Genomic DNA, 25,619 nt, shown 5'->3' with positions numbered 1-25,619 from the left:
TTAGTTGATTAACTCTCTCCTGTACACTTACAGAGAACTCAAACTTCCACAACAACAGCGCCCAAAACATCTATGTGGCAATAGAAACCCCTACTCCTTCCACAGAGGCAGGTATCAGTAAACAGCTTCTCTCGCTTTCTGAAACATATCTGTTGGGAGCTTTTCCAGCCCTGTCTCTCAAAGAGCAACCTGGGTCTTGCCAGATATTAGCTAAACTCTTTTAATATAGAATTTACCTGGTATAGTCCATACACTGCCTTAGACCTGACACCTGTGCATCGCACATGGAATCAATGGCTAGGGTACTCCCGTTATCATTCTGAAGCCATTCTGCAGGAGTCCTGGGCTGGACCTCTGCTCTCCCTTACACATTCCTGGCCTCTGGCACTCCACTCCAGGAGCAGCTCTCTCTTTCCGCTTGTCTAGGATCAATAGCATATAGGAAGTGAATTATCATTGCTTTGGTGAAATCTACACACTTTTTAAACTGACGTTAAGCTCTGGATAGCACATGTCTCACATTCGATGTATCTCAACATCCAATACAGTGCTCAATGCATAATAGACTCAATAGATATTTGACAGATGGATTAGTGAATTACCAACTGGAATATTTGTGAATATTAATGGACCAGAAAGTACTTAAATATCTCTTTTGCTATTTGTGTTGTGTTCATCCCTTCATAGATTTTTTTTCAGGGCCCAAAACACTTCCTTTCAGCCTTGCTTTTTGGAGCTGAGGGCAATCAGAATTTACAAAGCATTTTTCCAGAGAGCACTGTCCTCATCAACAGGACTTCCTCTCAGAACTAAAAGTGGCTCTGTAACCAGTGTCCCCTCTTGACTTCTTTCTTTTTTCTATTTCAGATGTCTTTTATTTCTTCAAATTTATTATTTATTAGGAGTGACTGAAATAAAAAATATAATTGAGTCCCATCATTATCATGATCACCATGGAAATGGCTTTAGGAGAAAACTGGTCAGATGAATATTATTGCTTCCCATTTTCAACCATTAAAATAGATGCCCATTGATAAACAGACAGCCAACCGTCTGTCAAGAATGCTCTCAAGATGTTACATAATACAACATGCCTGTTCACAGAAGGGGAAAAGACTAGGAAATAACTTATGTGAACTTCTTGATTTCATCATACAAGACAAGCACAAAAGCACCACCGATGCCTCTGAGCACATTGGACCATGCACCCTTGAAAAAAGCTTTGCCCCCTTCATCACGAGCACTCTCCCCCCAGCAGGCCAGTGTGCCTGTGGACATGACATTGGTTCCTTTGTGCCCTGACTGCATCATCATGAGGCGGCGCACAGTGTCAAACGGGTAGGAAGTCAACCCAGCCACCACTGTGACAAGACTGTGCAATCATCCAGCTGATGAAGATGTGAGTATTCTTGGGATCTGGAAGTATTCCCTTTGCAGTGTCATAGATACCGAAGTAGACAGCTCGGTAGATGATTGTGCCCTGCACAGACACATTAAAGCACTGGTACAGGCCCTTAATCCCATCAGATTTGTAGATCTAACCAGGCAGTCACCGAGGCCTTTGAATTCCCTTTCAGCTCCAGCTTTGCCCACATCAGCTGCTAGATGGGTATGGGCAAAATCACCCTCTTGACTTCTGATCTGGTGGCTCCTGTGCCTTCTGGGTGCAGTGGCTTTAGCATCCCCAACTTTAGTACATTTGAAACCCAGTTTCCTTCCTTTGGACCTAAGATACCTCGAAGCCTTATCCAAAACATTTTCTACTGGAGCAAATTTTCTTTAGTTTTGCCTTCTTTGTTCTCTGTAATGCATGCATGAGAGTTAACTCCTTTGAAGAGAGACGGGCAGAATTGTAGGTAAATAGCATGTGGTAGGAATTTGCATAAAGCTACTATCTAGGGAAGTTAATATGACATATTGCTTCATTAGGATAGGGAGCCTTTAGCAGTAAAAGCTCATCTCTACAATTACTTCTTTGAATCAAATCTGCTTACATACAGTTCAAGGATTTTTCTATAGCATGCCATTCTTGAAACATTAAAGCGTGTTCATTACGTCTTTTATTATTAGTGTCTCATATCAGTGTCCCTATGTACATATACTTGCCTCCTGAGGAGAGGCATTTTTAATATAATGTAACAAATAAACCACATACATGTGACTCTTCTGTTATCGCCCCCCTCCCCGCCTTATGTTTTGAGAAAGAAATAAAAGATGTTTTCTCTATGTCATTTCCTATTCTCCACATTTGCTTCCCACTCCTGTTTTCTCTCTACTTTTAGACAGCAGTTGCTGTTGACAGAATGGACTCTTCTAAGGGAAATGTGCTTGGTGTTTCGTATTGCCAGGACTAAGGAAAGGTTAAATTCTGCTCTAGAGTGTGAATGGGGCAGGAGCAGCAGGAAGTTTTCTACCTATAAGAGCTTAATTTCTTTCTCATTCCTCTTCTTCCCAAAGTTATAGGAATTCAGAAACTGCTAGGCTATGTTCCTCCAGCTCTCAGTGGAAAAACTGAGGTAGAGCGAAAATGCCTGGTTTTAACTCCTTGTCTAAATTCAGGATAATTCATTCTTAGTACTCAAAGAGACTAACAGATATACATATTCCACAGAGGTTTCTCTTTAATTACCTATAATATTTTATCCCCAGAGGATATACATGTTGCGTGTGGCAAAAGACATTAAAAAATAGTCATTTGACATGACGGGGAGATGAAATACTTGTTTCTTGAGGAAGGAAATGGGAGAGGATCATTTAGAGTTTTTAGTGTTTCAGAAACTAGGGAAGCAAGTTTGAAAAGTTAATGAAACAGCATCCATTTCTGGAAATATGACTAACTGAATATCCTGAAAAAACAAATCACCCTAGAAAAACCCAGCTGAGTTAGCAGCCAATGAAAGAAATGTCATCAAAGGACAAAAGCAAAACAAAACAGAACATAAGGTTATTCCAGGGAAATAGCAGGTGCTGAAGTTGATGACTCTGGGGTCTTCTGCAGCTTCCCAGAGCTTTCACGGTATTAGGCTGAAGGACAGGGCAGGTGACGAGGCTGTGACCCCTGTGATGAGGGGAGCTGTATTGGAGGGCCCCACTCAAAGCAAAACCTACGGTGTGTGCATTGGAAAAACACAGACACCAAAAAAGGTAGGATGAAAACTTGCTTGTTTCAATGTTTCTAGGTAGAGCGGAACACATCTGCCATGTGACATCTTAGTCATAAGCACCCAACCTCATGCATGTATGCAACCCGTCATCACTCTACCAGGGCAACAAAACAATGTCCGAGAACGAGAACTAAATGGGAAGCAGAGATAGCATGGCCGTGACACTGGCACTCAGGTGGAACAGACACTTATATTCTCTGGAACAGCTTTCTTAAAGCAAAACCTCAAAGAATTCCCCCAGATGAAATGTCAGAACCACAGAACACAAACCACATGAGCAGGCAAACCACTTCCTGTGTCAGTGGAATCAATAAGCAGCAGAATCAAATATGCAAGAAACATGCTTTGCAACTAATAGATAAATAATGAAAATGAGTGTGTTGAAACGTTTAAGGAATTAATTTTTGAGGAACTAATAAAAGAGTAGTAAGTGTCTTTGGAAATGTTGCCGCCATCAGCTGAATGTTTGGAACCTCCCCCAAATTCCCATGTGGAAGCCCTAGCTCCAGTGTGACAGCGTGTGCAGACGAGGGCCTTGGGGGGACCACTGTGGCTACGTGCGGTCGTAGGAGCAGGTCCTTAGTCTGCTGGGATGAGTGCCCTGAGGAGAAGAAACACCAAGGAGCTCTCTCTGTCTTTACCATGCAAGGGCATAGCAAGAAGGTGCTGTCGGCAAACCAGGAAGCCAGCCCCCGCCAGAATGCGACCATGCTGGCACCTTGATCTGCGACTCCCTCATCCAGAAATTGAGAAGGAACTGTCTGCTGTTTAAGCCATGCAGCCGGCTGTATTTTGTTATAGCAGCCTGGGCAGGCTGATACAACTGAAAGACTCTTCCTTCCACTGACGATGTGTGCTTACTTTTACTAGCTTATGGGGCCGCTACTTCACCCTTTTTAAAAATTTTATTTGCTGTTCCATATTTATTTTATTTGTAAACCTTAGGCCTAACCCCCCCAATCATCAGCTTTGTCTTCCGACCGTTGCATAGCTCTTAAGATAACAATCGCTCTGTATTAACAAGACCAACATTTCTCATTCCCACTGTGTAGCTATATCTTCAGCACAAAGCTCCACCTCTGGTGTCTGTATCTGAGGCCCTAAAAGTTCCCTTTACTTCCTTAAGAGCTCAGTAATATATTATAAATATTCATTTCTTTATCACATTATCATTCCTTTAACCAATGGTTAAAGTCCACACTATATACCGGGGCACTTAGTGTGTGTCAGATAACCCCCACCCCACCACAACAAAGATGCCCCCCTTGGTTGCTATACCATAGCTTTCTGCTACACTTCACGGAGATATGCGATGTAAAATATCCTTAGTAATATGCGAATTTCCAAACAAGCAAGAAAGTGATGTATTATAAAACATTAGGCTGGGCGTGTTGTAATGTTAGTAATTTGAGCTGATCATAACAGATCTCATTCAGAAGGTGACATTTGAACAGACATCGAAAAGAGGGAAGGAAGTCTCCACGCCCAGCCCTGGGAGAAGAGTATGCCCAGGAAAGCAAGCAGCCCCTGCCAAGGCCCTTAGGCAGCGACAGGCCCGGAATGTGCAAAGAACATAAACAAGGCCAGTGGGGTTGGTGGCTGAGAGAATGAACGAAAAGGACGGCGGTGAGGCTGAGGTCAGAGAAAGTAACAGGGGAGGGTGGAAAGGGGCCAGTTGTGGCTGAGTGGAGCAGTCGAGGAGGGCCTTCTGTCCATGGCTAGGGTTGTCGTTATATTCTGCTGGCACTTCCAGCTGTTTGTAGCTGGAGGCCTCACTGACTGTATGGTCAATATTGTTGCCTGAAACATTTCTCCCTTTTTTTTTCAATAAAGCATCTAGTTTGTGAACCACAGTTTAGTAAATATTAAACCCTGACGGCTCTCTTCTGTATCAAGAGACAATATCAGGACGATATCAGGATAGGTTAAGGAACGCAGCTGCCACATCTTGTTGGGACTGGGTGAGTGCCGTGATCTTTCCACTCTAATGTAATGTATCTTTGCAGTTACACTCTCACTCTTCTGTGGGGAAGAGAGGAGCTCGTATCTGAAGAGATGAATAACTGACGTTAGAACGTGGATACATTGGTAACTAAGACTTCCTGGCATTCTCTATTTTTCTGGAGACACAGAGAATAAATCTTATCTCTGAAAGATATAACACATCTTTCATCATTCACTCTAATCATTGTCTCCATTCCTTAAGATTGCAAGCTTTGTCTAATATTTTCATTCTTCTCTGTGCTTTCATAGGTAGTGAATCCTTTTCTGTGATATAACACTAACCGCTTTGTGAAATAGCTTACATGACTTTCTCATTCAACAGTAAACACCTTGAAAGCATTAATGGTACAGTGTTGCTATGGACTGAATGTTTGTGTCCTCCCAAATTCTTGTGTTAAAGCTCTAATCTCCAGTGTGATACTATGTAGAGGGGGCCTTCAGAAGGTAATGTCTGATAACCAGGATGGCTACAAAGTGAGTAGCCAGCAGAGAGCGTCTACAGCATGGAGACACTGGACAAAAAGGGGCGACTCACACTTGGGGCATGATGCAATGGGGTGGTGTGAGATTTCATCTTGTTACACAGAATGGCGCACAATTTAAAACATGAATTATTTATTTATGGAACTTTTCAATTAATATTTTTGGACCACCCTGGAAAGACAAACCTTGGATAAGGGGGTTACTACTGCAATCCTAACTCCAATGGTATCCATTTTTGGAATAGCAACAGAGGGTTCAAACTTACCCTCAGTTCTCTCTCTCTCTCTCTCTCTCTCTCTCTCTCTCTCTCTCTCTCTCTCTCATAGTTACTTCTAATTTTTTTTATGGTTTAAGTGAATTTTATTGTTTTTTCCTTCAGAATCCTTCTATAAAAGAGCAATTATTAATAATTATTGTTAAAGACAGGGATTTCCCTGACTAATTGAAATGTTGGATGAAAATGATCGCTTCTGGGCATGTCTTCTTTTTGAAACCAAGAAAGAGTAAACCTTCACATTTTGTTACCTGAAATCTAGGTTTCTTGAAAATCTCTCAGGCATGCCAGATATTTATGATTGAGATTTCATGTACAAAAATTGTTCTGTATATTTTAGAACAGAAACAAATCACCAACAGACCCTGTTGATGTATTTATTTTTCAGATCTCAGAGAAAGAGTTCCCTTTTCCTGCTTTCTTATCATTGAGCACAAGACATATATCCTTCTTTCAAGCGCTTTATTGATTATGAAAATTCTAGCATTCTACTAGCTTATTTTTTCCTTCTCTTTTTCTGTTTGAATTTTGACCTGCTACGTCAGATATGTGTTTTACATTACACGTTCTGAATCATAATTTTTGTCAATAATGTATAATTGTGTTCCACATTTCCCAATTTCAAATGGTTGTGTCCATCTGTGGCAAGTTTAGCTAAGCTACTCCATGGTACTGTTGCCTTGGCATTCATTTTGTTTGGCCAAGTGTCCTGAACTGACACTCACTCTCTCGTGCAAGCATATGCCCTAGATAACAGCTGCAGTCACAAGCAAATGCACCTTTCTGATAGGACTTCCTCAACAGTCCTTGTGATCAGTAGTCGCCCCTGCCTCCCAGTGCCTGTATACCTTGTATGCCCCTTTAGATAAAACCCCTGTGGAGCTTATCAAAACCCCTCTCTTTTGGTTTGAATTGACTGATCAGTACCTAGCCTAGGAACCCCAAAGTACTGCACCCACAGACCCTGATAAAGGCATGTGCCCCAGATCCTATTGCTCTCTCTACACTTTGCCTTCACCTCCCCATGTGGCCCCTCCAAGTCCCCTGTGTACTTCTTTCAGGACCTGGGAATAACAAACATCTCTACTTCAGTTTCTTTTGTGGCCTGTTGCTAAACCAAGAATCACCATCTGGCACCCTGCACTCCACTTAACAAATGTTAATTTGACAAAGTCATCAAACCGTCAAAACAATTTCAGTATTTTTATGAACATTACAATAAATGAATGTTAAAATTTAACTCATTAATAGATACCAATGAAGTCTTTTTACAATCTGGTTATTATGTGGAGTCCCACAGAAGACTGTGGAGGAAAAATGACCTGCTTTCAGATAGTTTGGATGTTTTGAATTAAGTGTTCACCCTCTTCCTTCGCGTGCTGTGGGCAGAGTAGTTCCCCACCCTTTGATGTTGGCTGGACCATGTAAACTTGCCTTGGGCCAATTAATTTTAGTGCATATGATACAAGCAGAGCTTAAATGGACTCAAGATATTTGGTTCATGTATGAAGCTCTGGCAGTGGATCAGGAGAAGACCTTCCAGGGGTAGCTGCTACCCTTTCAACGTGAGTCCTAGAATGAGAAGCAAACCTGGACCCGTCCCATAGCCTGGAGCCATCCCTGGTGAACTACATGTGTCCCCGCCCAAGTAGAACCATACCAGCTGACCCCACAGTCAAGTGCAAGAACCGAAAAGCTTATTGTTGTATGCGACTGAGTTTGGGTTTATTATTTAGCAAGCTTATCAACAGCTGAGTAAAAACACTTGTAAAGAAAGTTTGAAAACTACCACAATAGATTAAATAAGTTTAAAACATTTTTTAAGAAAGCCATAGGAAGGAAGGAAGGAAGGAAGGAAGGAAGGAAGGAAGGAAGGAAGGAAGGAAGGAAGGAAGGAAAGAAGGGGGTACGGAGGAGGGAAGGAAGAATAAGTAGGAATGAAGAAGGGGCAAACGTTTATATATATATTAAATACAAAAAAATAAACTTCTAATATAACTTTCAAATAGAAGGAAATGCTAAAAGCAGTTTGGCTTCAAGAATTAAGCTTAAAAAAAAAACACTTGGAAACCTAGCAGAGGCTTCAAGATTTCAGTGGTACATACACTTATAAGAAAAGATTTAAGCAATTTTGTGTCATTTTTCAGATCTTTGTTATCCATAACCACCCAAACTGCCAATAGGATTAAAAAACAAACAAAAAAAACCCCTGATGTCTCCAAGACTTTCTTTTGTACTTACAAAATTAACCAAAGGAAATTCTTTCTATAGTTATGCTCTTATATTATTACCTTGTTCTGTGCACAGGCCCTGACTTTTATAACCTTAGTATGCTAATGTTTTCCTTCACTTGGGATCCATAAAAATGTACATGAACTTTTTTCTCCATTAACGACTAGGCTTCTCAGATTTTTCTGGTTTTCTGAATTATTAATAACACCAGCACTGCTGACAGCTGTTACCATGACCATCATACATTTTTGAAGTACCTATCTGCTTCTGTTAGATGCCCTACAAAGTGAGTTAAAGAGAGCTGACCCCTGCAGTGTTCAAGAAAGTCAGTCTTGGAGAGGGAACTGTGAGTGACATAATGAACAGGAAAACATTGAAAAAAAAAAAAAAAGAAGAAAGAAGACAAAAAAAGCCTGTGAAGAATAAAATAATCACATGTGAAAGGAAGGAAGTTGATTTTTATGTGACAATAGAGGGTGGGACCTTGAAAGAAACTTTATTAACCTAAGGTAAATGTTCAGAGATGTTTTGGAAGAAAATAGTTTTGAACTAGAAAGACACTCAGTGGCTTCTTAAAAATAGCGGGGCTTTGGATAGAATCATACATGGAACAAAACAGAGGAGGGAGATTTGAGTTACTGTCAATCCACTATTATTTACCCAATGCCTAATAGAATGGCAGGCATTGACTATTTGATTCTTAAGTTACTGTGCTTGGAAGATTGAGTAGAAATTTTCGCCCTTTCTGACCTTACTGAAATGCCAGAAACACACACATATGCACGAACAGACAACCAAACAAAACAAGCATTCTCCTTCTTTTTCCATAAAATATTCAGTACCGTGCATAATGGGGAAAACACCAATAAAATGCTCATTATCCCATTTCGTATTTTCTCTGGCACCATCAAAGGAGAATAACTCTATTAGCTTTGACAGAAAATGAAAGTATCAATGACACCTACAGTTTACTACTAGATTTAAGAGGACATCACAGAAAGTTATAAGATTTGTCTTTCTGTGAAACTAGGGAAAATGAAGTTCCTGAAACATGCCTGCTTGTGTATACTTACTTTCACCGTATTCTGCCATATTGGGAAAATGTGCATAGATCAACGGTGTGTGCTTTCTAGGGTTTGGTGTTAAATGCTCTTCTCTTTACTGTTTGGAGCACGCATTGTGCCACAAGATTTGGCTTAATTTGAGGTGAACTTCATCCTTGATATTTCCAGCCTTTTGAAATTTGACATAAAATCTCAGCTTCCCAGAGAAAAATAAACCAGAATATTTCATGCACTTACTCGAGACTGCATTAAAGGAAGCTGAAGCTATGAAAGTGTCATGATGCAATTTAGTGGAAATTTATCTTCAGAGGGACGTGTTCAATGACAAGTGAGATGAGATGGGAAATGATTTTTCTTCTATAAACCTTCAACCTGGAAGACAATGCATCTGTTTAATATGTTCTATTTGTAAAGGTTTGATCTGCACCTACCAGATTGGATTCTGCAGCAGTTGTGCATGGTATTATTGATAACTTCCCCAAAAGCTGAATAATCACAATGAACAAACCTCTCATTTGTTTTAATTAGCCCATTCATAACCCAAAATATCCTGATTATTGTTAGTTTACTTTATGGCTGAAAACATTTAAATATTTGAGATTTAGGTATTTTACACTTCACTCTGACCAACAAAAACATATAATTGCCCCTGTGATCCAAATAAATACCAGGGGGGCCCCCAAAATATATACACATGACTTGTATTCATCTTTTGTTATCAGTATATATGAGAATTACAATTTTAATACAGTTTTTTCCTTTCTTAAAATGTGTATACATTTTTTGGCACCCTGTGTGATATATATATATATATATATATGTATATATATATATATATAGTTTTGTGAACATGAGTATTAATTTGTTTTTATAAATTAAATTTCTCAAAACATAATTCCTATTTTTCTAGTATTGCCACTATAAGGCTGCCACTTTACAAAAAAATACAACAATAAAGCAACACAAAAGCTCTAACAGTAATGTGAAAATTATTAGTAAGGAAAACTATTCAATGGCCGCAGTATCGTCCCCATGCTCAAACCTTCCCCTAAGATTCGGGGCCAGCCAGGGAAATCCGCTCTGCGTCTCAGTCCTCCTCTTGTCTCCCAGCCCCGGCTGTGTATCAGGGCGCCGGGGGTCATGCCCTTTCCTGCGCCCCATTCCCCACACTCTGTCTTTCCTGAAGCAGCTGCCTTTGCTTAGTTTGCACTTATCCCGTTGTTTTTATTTCATTTTCAGTTCTATGAATTCTTTAGGTTACCATGAGCAGACCAGGAAGGAATCTTTTATAACCCTTTTACTCTCCAACTGAATATCATTTTGCCCTTATTGGAAGGCCAAGCTTTCTGGGTTGCTCTTTATCTTGTTTTTTGTTTGTTTATTTTATTTTTTTCCAATTTAACCTATGTACTTGGACAACAGGTTCACTTTAAAATTGGGAATTTTGATTCATATTTCTATACCCACAAACCTTTTTCCTGTACTAATTTCAAAGAAAACTATCATTTCCTCTGGTTATTACTTAAGTAGGGGGTGACCACATGAGCACTGATATTGCTGATAAGGATGTTGCTAGCTCTGTGACATTATTATGATGTTGCTCCTAGTGACATACCAAATGCCAGCTACTTCCTTGCTGCAACCCCTTACCAATGTCCCGATGTTATCATCATGATTTTATATAGCCCAAGTCTCCCATATTTATATTTATTTGGGAGAACACATATTTCCTCCTAAGATGCGAAATATTAATTATAAAGCACATACCCAGAGACTAATTACTGGGGTTACAAAACATTCTTAATGAGGCCATTTGCTTTCCTGGGCCTGATTCTGGAAGCCTGACTGTTCTTAGATTGCTCAGCTTTACTTCAGTACCATTTTCCACCCTATGAGCTCTGGCACAATGGGAAGTTCTCTACAGAAGGACTCCAGGATAGCAATTTTCTTCCACTCACTACACAAGAAGCACAGATAATTTAGAAGGTAGACAGCTGGTTTTTGTGAGACACAGAATTCATGACAATAAACGGGGATGACCAGGCAATACACTATCCTGGTCACTGCAAGTAGATGAGGAATTATTTATAAAATGTAAAATTTACATTTACCATGAATGTATTTCTTTCTCAGTTAGTCTGAGCAATGAGTTTTATTATTTCTTTGCCTTTCTATAAAGTTAAAAATAATTTTTGCATTAATATGTTCAGAGCCAACATCAAACATGTAAACTTTCTGAGTACAAATTAGGACTTTGCTTATTCACAAAACTCTAACATCTTTATCATGTTTCCTTAGGTGTCAGTGACAGGTGTTGTCAACAACAGGTGCTTCTAAGTACTTGAGACAATCAGACATCAGTTTTGCCCTCGTGGAGCTAAATAGCACACGGTTAGCACCCAGTGTTCAATTTTAAATTGTGAAAAATTGGACTGAAAAGGCCGAGGAAAGCCCTGAATTGGAGGTCTCACAGTTTGGTCCAGTGAATGTACATAGATTCAGAGACTCATTCTGAACAGAAGAAACTGGGAACTCCAGAAAAATACTGGACAACAATGTACATATATTCTGATCAAGTATTTTAGTCACAGATCCTGGGCACCAAGTGGAAAATTACTGAATGGGGAAATCAGCTTTGTCTCGTTGCAGGCTTCGACTATCCCACAGGCTACTTGTTTAGGGGCTTCATTGAGGGAGTGGGCTGCAAAATAGATATCAATGGCCTGGTATCCTGTTAACAGACTTCATAAATATTCATGATTAACCTCCTGCAGGAGCTCACGTTTCATTCTTACCTATACAAATCACAAGTAAAAATGCCTATAAGACAAGCACTTAAGATTATCAGAAGACATTGAGAGACTGGAAGACTTAGCAAGACTGAGTCTAGTTCACAAGTTAGGAGAAGAAATGGATTTAAAGAAAATATCAGCTATAGGAGAAAATAGAAGGCTGATGCCTTCCTTTAGTAAGGAAGAAAGACACTGAGTTATAACGGGGAGAGGCTGGCTGGCTGACAAGGATTCCCTCAAGGGCCCTGAGTTCAGTAGCCCCCCTCCCCAGACACCCTCTGTAGGCACCACTGCTTTGTTTAATTTCACTTACTATGTGATACCCAATGGTATTGCCCGATCCCATCTCATGAACCACAGTGCCCGGGTTAAGGTTGCAAATGGGAGACAAGCTGGAAAAACCACAATCACCTCCTCAGAATTTTCAAAATGGAACCGAGACAAGGACACTCCTTTTTAATAAGAAACTGGAAATATGGGACTCCAGTGTTGGCCAGAGCGGCTCAAACTACTATTTGTAAGAAGCCACCATAATAGAACATAAAGCCTTCACCTTGAAGGTGCAAAATGTTCAACGGCGTTTAGTTTCTCTCAGCTGTCCCCCCATCTGTGTTTTTTGGATTGGCTAATTATTGCTTTATTTCTTACCTGAGTTTGTTGGGTTGTTTGTTTTGCCTGTGAACTCAAAGTTGTCCTTTCTTAGATATGTGGGGATCTGAGCAGTCCTGAATATAATCCATTAGAGGCCACATGCTAAACAATTTCTATGAATGAGAAATACTGCCCCTGCTTAGTTTTGAGGTAATTCCAATATTCAAATGAGCTTCCTTTGTTACACACAAAAAATAAGTATATACACTTCAGGTGTGTTTATGTTCTGGATATCTAAGTAAGTAGCCTGAAAAAAGGTAAGTGGGAACAAGAATTAATGGTATTTCCAAAAGTTCCTTCAAAAGAAACAAACTTGTATATGGATTTCAAAGAAACAGCAGCTTAGTATGTGAAATTCTCTAACTCTGAGCCTTCAGACAGAGTTTTAATCTTTAACTGCTTCAGTTTCCTGTTTAACAGAGACTGCTACAGTGATCGTCTGGAACGATACACCTGTTTGTGTTCATTTCCACGCACTGGAAAATCGCATGCTGTCCACGGAGGGCTCCCTTGCAGCTGTGAAGGGCATGGAAGATAGGCGCTGACGTCACAGAAGCAAGCTCAGAAACCTCATGGAAGATAGGCGCTGAAGTCACAGAAGCAAGCTCAGAAACCTCAAAACTAAACTGGGGTTTTGAGAGTACAAAACTGGGCCTCCTCACACTGTGATACCAAAACAGAAATGTGTAAAACTTTTTTTTTTTGGCTAATTCACATAAATAATAATAAGTTGATCATGTATCCTAATTTAATCCTGCTTCAACCCTGGCAGTCAGAAAAATACAATTTCGAAGAGATTTTCAAAAATTGTTTCTCAGATGCTACTAAGTGCCTAATAGAGAAAAGAAAACATGTATTTATATTCTTTTTTCAACACAAAATTCCTTTTAACCTTCAAAATTTTGTTTATCCTTCTTTTGTGAATAATATCTATGGCCAAGAGGGGTGACAGCCCAGTTCGCATACAAATTGACAGGTTTATATTTTTCTTTGCCAAAATGATTTCTTTAAATCATATCATATTTACCAATGTCCTTACTATTGGTTGCTTAATTCTGTCCTATGATTCTCCTTTTATAAACTCACTCCTCTACAGCACAGACACTTTTGCAACTAAGGAACACAAAAGTTTACGGACTAGAAAGAACTACCTGCAATTCTCAGATTAAACACTTTCTCATGGACTCAATGAAGACAAATACAAAATTTTTAAAACAATCATACTTGAGGAATTTTTACAAACCTGGTGCTTATTGTTATGTATGAATTTTCTGTTAAATATTAAATTTCTTTGAAGTAGTGCATTTTCTAAGACTTTGTTTCTATAGCAAGCTTGTGCAAACATAACTGTACTGTATCCCTGTTACAGCAACTAAATCTAAAACTATTTAAATCGTGGTCCTGGAGTGGAAACTGGGCCAAAAGTGAAGGAACACAACCAAGAGAAAAAAATAAGCTATGATGCTCCAGAGAGGTTAAGAAATTATTAGAAAAAGATATAAAGAACAGGACTTGATGAATGAGAAAAAAGCCAATAATGTTGGGAAAACACCTAAGAGACCTGAATTCTAAGCCAAAATATATTCAATGACATTCAGTTCAAATGTGAACCTTAAGGGCAGCCTGTAGAAATGCGTGTTGGAAATCAGGTGGGAACGAGACGTAATTTTTAATATATTACCATGTGGAGTTTGCGTCCTGTAGGAGATAAGTCTTTTTTGTCAATGTAGCAGTAACGTGGATTTGTTTTCAGATGCACATAACACTGAAATGTATATATTAAAAAAAGTATTTATTATCTTTACCACTCAGGTGTTTTAGCCTGAGCACTCCTCTAGTACAAGGCATCAAACAAATGTGTAAAAAAGCAAAATGAGCAAATGAGAATGGCAGTGAAGGAAAAATAAGAAAATGAGTATATACAATAGGAAACTTGAGGGTAAGAGGCGCTTGTAAAATGGTGTATAAAATAAGTTCTGCTCTTCCAGGCAACAGAAGAATTCAGGAAGATGAAATAGATTATATCTCATGATATGATTCCATCAATTACACAAACATTTAGTAAGCTCATATTGGGAGCCTTGTGCTATTTCATACATTAAGCAAAGATAAATAAAATATATACCTTGCCTGTAAGGGATGCAAAAACCTGTTCCAGGTTATCCAGCCTTATTATCTTATTTTCAGGATTAAATATAACCCTCACCCACCATTTTGCAATGCAATGGGTTGCCAGAATTTTTACTCTATTTATCATAGGTTCCCTATTTGAAACACTGTTCAAAGTGTTCTTTTTTTAACTTCAGTTTACTCTAAATTAAACTCTTCCAATTACATATGCTTAATGTAGATAACCAATAGATATGTCCTTGTGGTTATAATAAATCAATTTGCCAATGTAGATTACATTGTAACAACGATATTGGGTGATCATATGAGTTTGGAAAAGGGAATATCCCATACGCATATTTTGTTCCACTTCTAAAATATAATTGTGTAAAATACTATAGTGATACAGTTTAAGTGAAGAATGGCCCAAATTCATGGTGTACAAGCAATGCACCTTCACTCCCAGTTAATTCTAAAAACTGCCTCAAGTTTGAAACAAAGAAGTGAAAAAAAGCATATGAACAATATAATGACCCACCTGCTTTTTCCAGCCTTCCCATGGTCATTAACTATTCCTTTGAATTCCACCATAGTTTTATAGAAATAGAACAATGGGGTGTATTTTCTAAGACTAATTGAATTATAATTTGAGAAAGTGTGTGCTTTTAATTAAACCTGTTCTCCCCTTTAGGCCAGATGACAGCTCCTTTTAAGAAGGGTCTTTTTCTCAGCTTTGTAATTCTCCACCCCACTTAGGACCTCTGGGGAGCTGGATGCCATCATATGGTGATGAGCACACATGGTGAGGGAGGATATACAATAAGCATTAGAGAAAACAGAACACCTTTGCAAAGCTGGGCACAGATAAACTCAATGTGTAGGTGAGATAAGACAACTCATTCCACAAAAATGTCTTCACTTTGCCTGAGAGCCAGAGTTGCATTCAGGACAGTCCCAATTGTTTTTCAAGTCTGTATCTGGCTGAAAATTACCAGTAGCAGCATGTAGAAATGTTTGCTCAAGTCTCTGTGAATAGAGAAGTGTTCATAAATGCATTGTTTGTACACAGATGAAAGACAAAATGCTAATTTTATACTATTTTATAAAACTTTCCAAAGAATACACTCTTAAAGGTCATTGAATTAACTAAGGACCATTTATCCAGCTCATCATTTTGCATGTTTCTGTGAAGCAATAAATGTCATTGACCACCTCCCTGCAAACGTCTTCCTTGGTTTTGACAGCTTATAGCTGCCTCGTTCCCTCTTGCCTTCTTTGTGCCTCTCATGCCGGCTGATATTTTGTCTCAAGTCTGGACTTTGCTATTCTCTGTTCAGAGTCATGTTTTCTTATAGAAGCTCCTCCTCCACTTCCTCCTCCTCCTCCTCTTCCTCCTTGGTCTTTAGTCCAAACTGTTCTACAGATTAGCACCCATGTATATAGTTTATGTCCCATAAACCCAAACAAAAACCATTAACATTTCCTTGTTACCCTTGTCCTCATAATTATCCGGGTTCAGTTACTGTGACTCTACCTAAATCTAATATCCTTGCAATATATTTTTTTTGTAGTCTCTAAACTCTCCCCACCTACTTCCCTGCAAACACATCCTAGAGCATCCATATGCTAAATGGCCTATTTTGTTAAAATCTTCTCTTTTCTTTCAGGTTTCTCTGTGGATCACTTATAGAAAGGATTACTCAACATGCTTTCTGTATCATATTATAAAATGATTTTAATTTTCTTACACACAAAAGTAATGTAAAACAGGAACCTGTTATTACATTTCTTTATTATAGTCACAGCTATCATTGTTCTTGAATAAGTGATGACAGTCCTGTGACATAGCCACTGAAGCCCAGTATCAGGACCAAATGAAAGAGAGTTAATTTGAGTAACTTTTTCTCAATTTAAAGGACAATAATATAGTTGCATGTATTTAAAATAGAGCAGTAGTTAAAAGGGAGATTTTAGAGTTAGACCATGGTTTGTATCATGGCTCTGCCATTACTGACTTCTAAAAGTAGATGGAATCCAGAAGTGATTGGTTGAGAGCAAGCACAAAGTAAATGTATGTGTAGGTGTTATTATTATTGTACTGTCTTTATGTTTTTTATCTTCTGTACATTATACTGTTTGGACATTCAAACAAAACAAGTTTCTTATTGGAGAGAGACTCCCTCCCTCTCTTGGGAATAGCCATTTCTTAGAGACTCCCGAAGGGCCCAGTGTGTTGAGCAAACTCACCAGCCTAGAGCCATACCTCCTCTGTTTGGCCCTTAAATCCCAACAGACAATATTCCTCTCCCTTTATCAACCTGGGCTAGGTACCAGGTAACTGGGGACCACCCCATCAGCTCAGGGCTAGCCAAAATTATTTTAACTAGTCAATCCTACACTGTTTCCTCTGCCCTGCGTTTCCAAAGAAAACCCCAAAATGGGCTTCCCTCTCCTCTTGCCTCTGCTCCTGGCCACCCCAGTGTCTTTTCTGCGTGGCCCTGTGAGCGTAGTAAACTTTGTTCCCCTGAGTCTCTTTCTCTCTTATGCCCATATTTGGCTGACCATCCCATGAAAAGAACACACAACACTTATCATTCTGGATTTAGGGTATAGTGTTCACCTATGAGTCACAATCACTGTCTCTTATCGTGATTTTATGTCCTGTACGGTTCCCACTTTCTCTCTCACTAATTTTCTGCGTATTAAATGGGATTGCTCACAGTGCCAGTTTATTTTTGAGGTAACATAATTTTTAAGTCCTTAGAATTTCGTCTAAGTGATACATGATTTGAACATCTCGGAGGACCATACAAAGGCCGTACCACAGTGCATCACAAAAGGGTGCTTGATCACAACACAGAAAGATGTTCTGTCAAAGAAAACTGCTCACAAAACCACACACAAAGTCATTGCTAAAACTATTTACTGTATCATTTCTCAGCATGAGTTTTAAGTAACACATATTTCATTTGTTGACATATCATGGATACAAAAGCCATTTTCCTATTACTGTTTCTTGTCTTTTCCATTCTGATATCTTTGTCAGTTACACTGCCAGCATGTGTGTCATTTCTGGCCTTAAGGGCAGCAAACAAACAAATAAAATCTAAAATACACGTGATTTCTTTCAAGAATCTTAAAACAGGGCTCAGTGAACATTGATATTAATCTGATTCTGACTATTGAAATGTTACTAAGTTAGTGAGCCTAATTTTTTTTTATCACAGTCCCATTAAGTAAAAATACCCAGGAAGCTTCTTTGGATTTTTAAATATTCCAAGCAACTGGGTAATATTTTTTTAAACTAGAAGGACATTATTTGGTAAGCAAATGAAAAAACTTATTGTTTGCATATATTACTGACATATTTCCATTAAATTTGATGTGTCTCCATATCATTTTTATGCCCATATGTTTTGGGAAATACCCCATTTTCACTTTATTAAGTTAATCATGTGTTTATATTAACCCACCTTTAAAATAACAATTTTTAATATGAAATTAAATATATAGAGTATTAGATTTATACAGAACATTAAAAATTACTCTTTTTAGTCTGATATGGTTACTATAAATTTTGTTACACTGACATAAGGGATCCCTTATAAGTATTACATCTTTAACTCAAACTAGTGGGCACACAGGACAGCACGGATATATAAAACACATTTACTAAACTGGAATTTTATGGAACAGGGGAAGGAAATTATGTGCTGTCGAATCCTCACCCTTGTCTGTACCACACTCCCCCCTCCCACCCTGATATTCCATGTACCTCAGAATTACTCATTTAACAAAATACCTGATTATTTTCAAAAGAAAGAAACATAGGCCTAACAATAATTTAAAAATCTAAGTTATTCTGAGGCTGCCCAGAAAAACATTTGAACTAATTTTAGCAAAATAATTTTGGACAATTTTCAACCTAAAAAATAAAAATGTTACTTCTGAGGAAGGAGATAACTGAATTAGCTCTCACACATCACCAGGTATAAAGCATTTCTTAGGTAACACCTACCCCTTGTTGCTAAATAATACATATAAGTGCAAGAGCACAAAATGGCAGTGTCTAGAGAGATTTAAATCATGCTTCTCTGGGGCCTATGGGCCGGGGGCAGTCGGCATCCACCTGGCAGCCTTTCTTCTCCTTGACTCTTAGTCCTTGTAAAACACAAAGCAGGCACACTGGTCAACAAAAACAATTTGTGTCACTTTTTTTTCAATTTTTTAAAGATTTTATTGGGAATCGGGGAAGGGGAACAGACAAGTCGCTGTCCTTTTGTTCTTTAGTCTAGTTGCGGAGGACGTCGCCTCACTGGCCCATGTTGGTGTGATCATTGCGCTCTTCCTGGGTGAGGCAGTCACTCGCCGGCCATTGGATGGCAGCTCACGGTGGCTCACGGTAGCTTATGGCAGGTCACTGCAGCTCCACTGCAGCCTACGCCGTCGCTGGCGACTCACGGCAGCCCAGCTCCAGATTGAGCTGTTGTTCACCATCTTAGCTGTAGAGGGCAGTGTCACTGGCTCTCATATGGGATCAGAACCGGGGCCCTGCTGCACAGAGCTGGCGTCCCAAGCCAACTCCTAACCAATGCGTCACTTGGCCCGCCCAAGTTGTGTCACTCTTAATGAAGATCACAAGATACTATGATTGTATAAAAATTGGAAAATTGGGATGCTACCCAAATACAGAGTATTTATGCAAAATTTGGAAGTATATATATACACCCATATGCATATTTGTGGGGGAGGAGGAGTTTCATGTAATGGATACAAAACAAACATATGTGTGCAAGATCCTATTTTATATACTAGATACTAAGATATGACCCATGCAGTGCAAACACTTAGCTTAATCTCTCAATAGATTATGTGCCACAAGTGTTCACAGTGTCTCATATGGAGGGTCATAAGCATAAAATGTGGCGATTTTGAAGATTAACCCTTTCTTTTCAGACTTTTTAGTTGTTTAGCATGGTCTAGGTAATCATAGGAAGTGCCATTTATCTGAGGAGAAACATGTTTTATCTTTTACAGAGATATCTGCTGAGATGCAGCTGGAAATGATTTAATTTTCAGTGATTTGAGGAAGAACACTGGCTTGCGTCTTTATTCTATGGCTTTTCTCATCTTGATTAGATCTTTTTGTGAGCAGCCTGTCTGAGACTAAGCCAATCTGTCGTTTACAATCTGGCTTCCACAAACAACTCTGTGGCAGCCTCACACTTTTGTTAGTTCATTTGTTTTGTGAGTTTTTCCTGAGAAGTCCAGTTTTCTGCCATTGAGCTACTAGGTTTTCCCTTTTGCTTTCTTGAAATGAAAGATTAAGCTGTTACAGGCTTGTGACAGTTTACCCATCTCTTGGTCTGCATGTAGATATTATAATCCTAAAAATAAAAATAAATCACCATCGCCTTTTGATACAACACCAGTTCCATACATTTTTATATTCCACCCTTTGAAAACATTTTATCTACTCATAAGTTTCTATTCTAAATCACTCTACTACATCTCACACCAAACGTTAAGTTTCTCAAAAGTATAAACCATCCTCTTTGCTTAATCCCTACTATTTCTTAGCCATACTGTTTATGGAAAAAAAGTGTTACAAACTGGAAGAACAATATTTGTTTCCACCTGAAAGGTGGAGGTCAGCCGGGAGTGACTTCTGGGTCAAGATGTGTCTGGTCTAAACTCTCAAAATAGAAAAAAAGAAAGTAGAAGTAGTATAGGATTTACCTATTACATCATTTTCAATGCTACATGCTGACTTTCTTTGAAAAACAAAAACAAAAAAAAACTACAGGTTCTAGTTCAGACCTTTAATATATACTTATTTTTTCCATGAATGAAATATTTAAAAGTTGGCTGCAGCCTTTGTCATTGTTTCATAAATACCTCATTCTAGAAACAGAAACAACCCATGGGCCAATTAATCTGATCTCAGGATCCCTGCAGGTCAGGTCTCTTAGATGGAGGTGGCAAGATGGGATTGGATGGGCGAGGAACTTGCTGGGGGAATGTCCATGAAGGCAGAAGGCGGAAGCGTCCAGAGTAGGTTCTTTGTACCACCCGCATCCATGCCTGACCTCTGTGCCAGGGAAGTGAGAGCATGGAGGACTGGGTGGGAAGACCCTTGGCACGGCGCAGAGATGACAGCTTCAGCCAGGCCGACCAGGAAGGAGTCCCCAGGGAAAAGTTCCCTGAAAGAAGATTCCTGCCACCATGGGGAAGAAGTGCCCATCACTAACCTCCCCGCCATGGCCGAAAGCAACCCAGTGAGACTACGGCCCTCGGGTAAAATCTGAGATGCGCCCAAACATGTGGCCGCTGGAACCTCCCCATGCACCATGCCCCACGGTGGCCTCCCAGGAGGGGACATGCCTGTGGGTTGTCCTGGGTTGCCTCATCCCTAGAGGTTTTCCTTTGTTTGAGTTCTTCAGACCCTTATCACAGTATTTCACAGTAGGGATTGTAAAAGACCCTCTTCTATGTAAGCCAACTCCTATTTCTAAATACGATGTGACAGAGTGACGGACCTGCCTTTCTGTTTATGTACATGCCTCATTGATTTGATCTGGCTTTTATGTAAAACACACGCATGTTCTCCTGTCATGGCAGCTGAAAGACGAGTGTACATCTGAGTGCTGAGAAGCTTAGCTTCATATTCTGCTCTAGAAAGTCACCTCAAGGAACTACTCAATAGCAATAAGGCAGAAGCAAATTTATATTTTTTCTTAGGGACATCTTCAATATCCTTATGGATAATACTTAATACTTCCATTGAACAGTTTAGTGCACCTAATTATACTGGTGTGTAAATTGCACTGTACGTCCTTGTAGAGCAACTGATGAGCCATTTTGCTCACAACTGTCATCTTTCTAAACCTGGCCAAGGTCACCTTTCAGCATAGTGGCAGTATATCAGTAACCCTTGCTGTCAACATTTTCCATGCCAAGGTCATAGCACCGGACTTGAGAGCTTTAGTCTAAGCATTGTTGAACAGTACATATTCTTTTTTTTTTTTTTTTTTTAAGCTGAGCCATCCTGCTACCTGTTGGCAGCTCAGCGGCTGCTCAGCTCGGGCTGGACTCGAACCGCTNCGGCTGCTCAGCTCGGGCTGGACTCGAACCGCTGTTGCTCAGAGCTCAAACTCTTGAGCGAGCTCTTAACCAACTGAGCCACTCAGCCGGCCCAGTACATATTCTTAAGACCATATTTTTAAGATTGTGGACCTGCCTCCAGAAAAGTCTGCCATCACCAGCAGAGAAGAGGTGACTCTGTATCAAAGCACTCATTTTACTTAACAAAATGTAAACTTTGAAATCCATGTACTTAGCTTCTAAAGCACGTGCTTTTTAAAAACACACATTTCCCTCTATAATTCAAATAACCGAATTCTCAGTAAGTATGAGAAAGCTCTATTTAAAATTGTTTGCTAATCAGCTTCTGTCACATGACTAATCTAATGGGGATAATCTAAAGAATATTTAAACACTCATATATCTCACTTAGCTAAACTCTCTTCTCACATACCAATCATATTTGAACTGCTGTGATAAGCACACTCAAGATCTCAGTGGTTTAATATGTGAAGACTTTTTTCCCTCGCAGTCCTTTGAAGTCCTTTGAAGATGGTGGTTGTGGATCCCCTCACATGGACATTCCAGGACTGAGCTCTTTTCCATGTTCCCCTGGGCTTCCGGATATCTCCATAACAGCTGGGGCGTGTCATCTAATGGAGGGCCAGTGTCTCAGTCTGCTCAAGCTGCTGGAACAAAATTCCACAGCCCGGGTGGCTTAGAAGCAACAAAAAAGTATTGCTGACAGTCCTGGGGGCTGGAAGTCCAAGTTCAAGGTGCCATTGAAGTCTGGTGAAAGCCCCTTTCTGGTGCATAGCCAGCAGCCTCTTGCTGCATCCTCGCATGATGGAAGGGCCTAAGGACCCTCTGGAGTCCCTTTTATAAGACCACTAATCTCATTAATGAAGGCTCCACCCTCAGGACCTAAGCACCGCCCCAAGGCCCCGCTTCCTAAAACCATCACACTGGGGGCTAGGATTTCAACCAAGGACTAGCAGCCAGGAGGCAGCAAACACTGTTGAGCAGTTTTGGCCTCCACCACATTTTGTAGCAAATGAGTTCAACAAAAATATCCTGTATTACTTTAGTTTTCAGTAAATATGCTTTCACAGAACTATGGCTTCTCCTTCATGTTTGGCTTTTATAAAGCTTTGTTATACTACACAGCTATAAAATGCATCTCTTAGCCTTTCTACATCTTTATTGAAGATGATGGACATTGTTTTCAATTCATGATTTTTATGTTGAAGTGGGTTTCTTATGTTTTATGTTCTTACACATTTAGCAAATGGCTTACATACAGAGGAGATTACGGTACAAAAGTTAAAGAATCATGCAAATTGCCATGATGCATAGGGCTAAAAGAGACACACTTTTATATTTAGTATGCCATCATAATTCTTGTATCTATCAACCTTGACAACGTACCTAAGATACAGGAAACAATTGGTTAAAAACATTGAAAACATTGAAAAATTAGAGTAAGAATAGCAAGGAAGCATTAAGTTCATTTAACTGATTAGAGGCTTAAAAAGCACTGGATCGATGTTAATTGGTTTTTAGCTAGCTTGCCTATTTGTGAGTTTTATTTTTCTATGTATATTAGGAAAGAATGTTTTTTCCAAAACTACGTACGTCAAGTTGGCTGCCCAAGTTTACATATCTAAAGTCAGAAAAATGAAAAAAAAAAAAAAAGCTCAGAAATCCTCCAAAATGATCCTGTTGTTCTCAAATCTTTTGGATGCTTCCCAAAGAATTTCCCTGGTAGGAGCCTTTCTTAGGGTTTTTATTTAACAGATAACAGTTCTGACAACTGTAAATTGACAAGGAAGCAGAAACACATTGAAGGCTTGAGTTTTTGTGGGTCTGTCAAAAGGCCGTGGTCTTTAGGCTACTGCAGAGTTATTTGTGCAGAGATTGCTTGTGGAAAGGAACCCTGAGCTTTGTGAAAATGCAAATTATCAAGTTCCCAGGTGCCAATATTAACTGAGCATGCAAACTAAATTGCTTACAATGTTAGAAACTTCAGACAAGGAACTCCATGGGGGGAAACAGCATTTAATTTATAGCAAAGATCATGACACCTGTACCTTGTTTCTGCTATATTTATTAGCTGGCAATTTTTAATTGTAAAAAATAAGTTTTAAATTTTTAACTTGGGCCTTTTGGTATGTGAAATCTGGAGTGAAGAAGCCACCATGTTATAACCATAGACTCAGGATGTTTTTGCCTTCAAATATTTTTTGGTGGTCAAGAGTGCAATGGAATTTTGAAAAAAATGGTTAATGAATTAAAGAAAAATCATAGATATTGAAAACAAAATTTAACGTTTATATTTACATGTATCTCAATATGATAATCCCCTGTAACTAGTCACTGTATTTATTAAGTTGATAACTATCTATCTATATATATGTATATATATATATATATATATATATATATATATATACATATATATATATTTCAAGCTAGAATAAATTAAGCATGGGAAAAGATGGAATGACTGTGTTATAATTATCTTCTTATCTAACATTGTTTGCACTTAATAATAAAGCAAAGGGGTTTATCAATGTGGCATTTTCCCTGCAATTTCCATATAGCATTCATACTTTTTGCGATGCTGGCTTGGTGGATAGAATTGTTACGTGGCTTCTCTCTGTCTTCGAGAATGAGCTATGGAGTAGCATTAACAGCCAATTTTATCCAGAAATGTAGGACCTTCATTCATTACCACCCAGCTGTGTTTGTTTAGCTAAGTGATAATAATAGATTACTTTGGAATGCAAAAACAATCATAATATGGATTGGCCAGAAAAACAATAAACTGGTAAAGGACACAGTGGAATCCAATTTGAAGTTTTTAGCCTCAATTAAGGTGGCTGGGAAGTGGCAGAACAAATGAATCATGCTGGGATGAAGTAATCTAATTGTTTCAAGTCTTTAAAGCACATCAGAGTTCTGACAAAAGGTATGGAAACAGGATATTGACAATTAAAGGTCCTTGGACAGAGTATATTAATTCATTCATTCATTCACTTCTTTGTTTGTAAACAAATATTTATTGACCCTCCCCTATGCCTCAGGCAGTGTGTTAGGCCTGACGATGCATAACACTTGCACTCACTGTGGCAAAGATCAAGATACACTTTTATTAAAACAGGCTTGTGCAACTGGAAGTAGTCTGAATGCATTTTTCCCCCTTAGAAAATTGCACAATTCAAAATTAAGGTGTCCAGAGTAATCAGGAAATACTTGCATTGATTACTGCCACCTTACTGCCAGGAGACTTTAAGTCACTGGCTTGCCAATGAATCTTCAGAGAATCAATGAAGTAAGTACTCTTTCGATGCACCCATGGAGAAACTCTGGGAGCTGGAATAAGGATTAATGGCATTAGCGGACAGTAGAGTCTTAAGCTCACGTTCTCAGGTCACTAATTGGTCTGCACAGGTTGCCAGAAAATTTCCCTTTGAGTTAAGAAGTGTAGAGACTATGAGTTATTTTTTCTTGAAAAACTAAGTGGGAGTAAATAGCAGCAAACCATTTACTTCCCTTTGTTTTGCATTTATTCCCCACACCTGCCAATAGTAGGCTCCTTTCATCATTAAATCTCTGTGAATAGCTCGTATGAATCTATCTTGGTATTTCAGTGATAACCTGCATTGTCTGCTCTTATTTTCTGTCCTGGCAACACATGGTCTCAGTGCATCATGACAAGCTAACGTGAAAACTTATTCTCAGTGTCGTGAGGCACAATATA

At 39.1% G+C, this 25,619-nt stretch overlaps 1 pseudogene; it reads right to left on the bottom strand.

Moving 5' to 3' along the window:
• Nucleotides 1-858: 858 nt before the first annotated feature.
• LOC109376847 (ADP/ATP translocase 2 pseudogene) lies at nucleotides 859-21,035 on the bottom strand (annotated as a pseudogene).
• Between the last annotated feature and the right edge of the window lie 4,584 nt (nucleotides 21,036-25,619).

The sequence above is a fragment of the Hipposideros armiger genome, unplaced genomic scaffold, assembly GCF_001890085.2.
Source record: "Hipposideros armiger isolate ML-2016 unplaced genomic scaffold, ASM189008v1 scaffold_1222, whole genome shotgun sequence".
Taxonomy (NCBI): domain Eukaryota; kingdom Metazoa; phylum Chordata; class Mammalia; order Chiroptera; family Hipposideridae; genus Hipposideros; species Hipposideros armiger.
The sequence above is the reverse complement of the archived record's forward strand: the minus strand, read 5'-3'. Positions and strand labels throughout refer to the sequence as shown.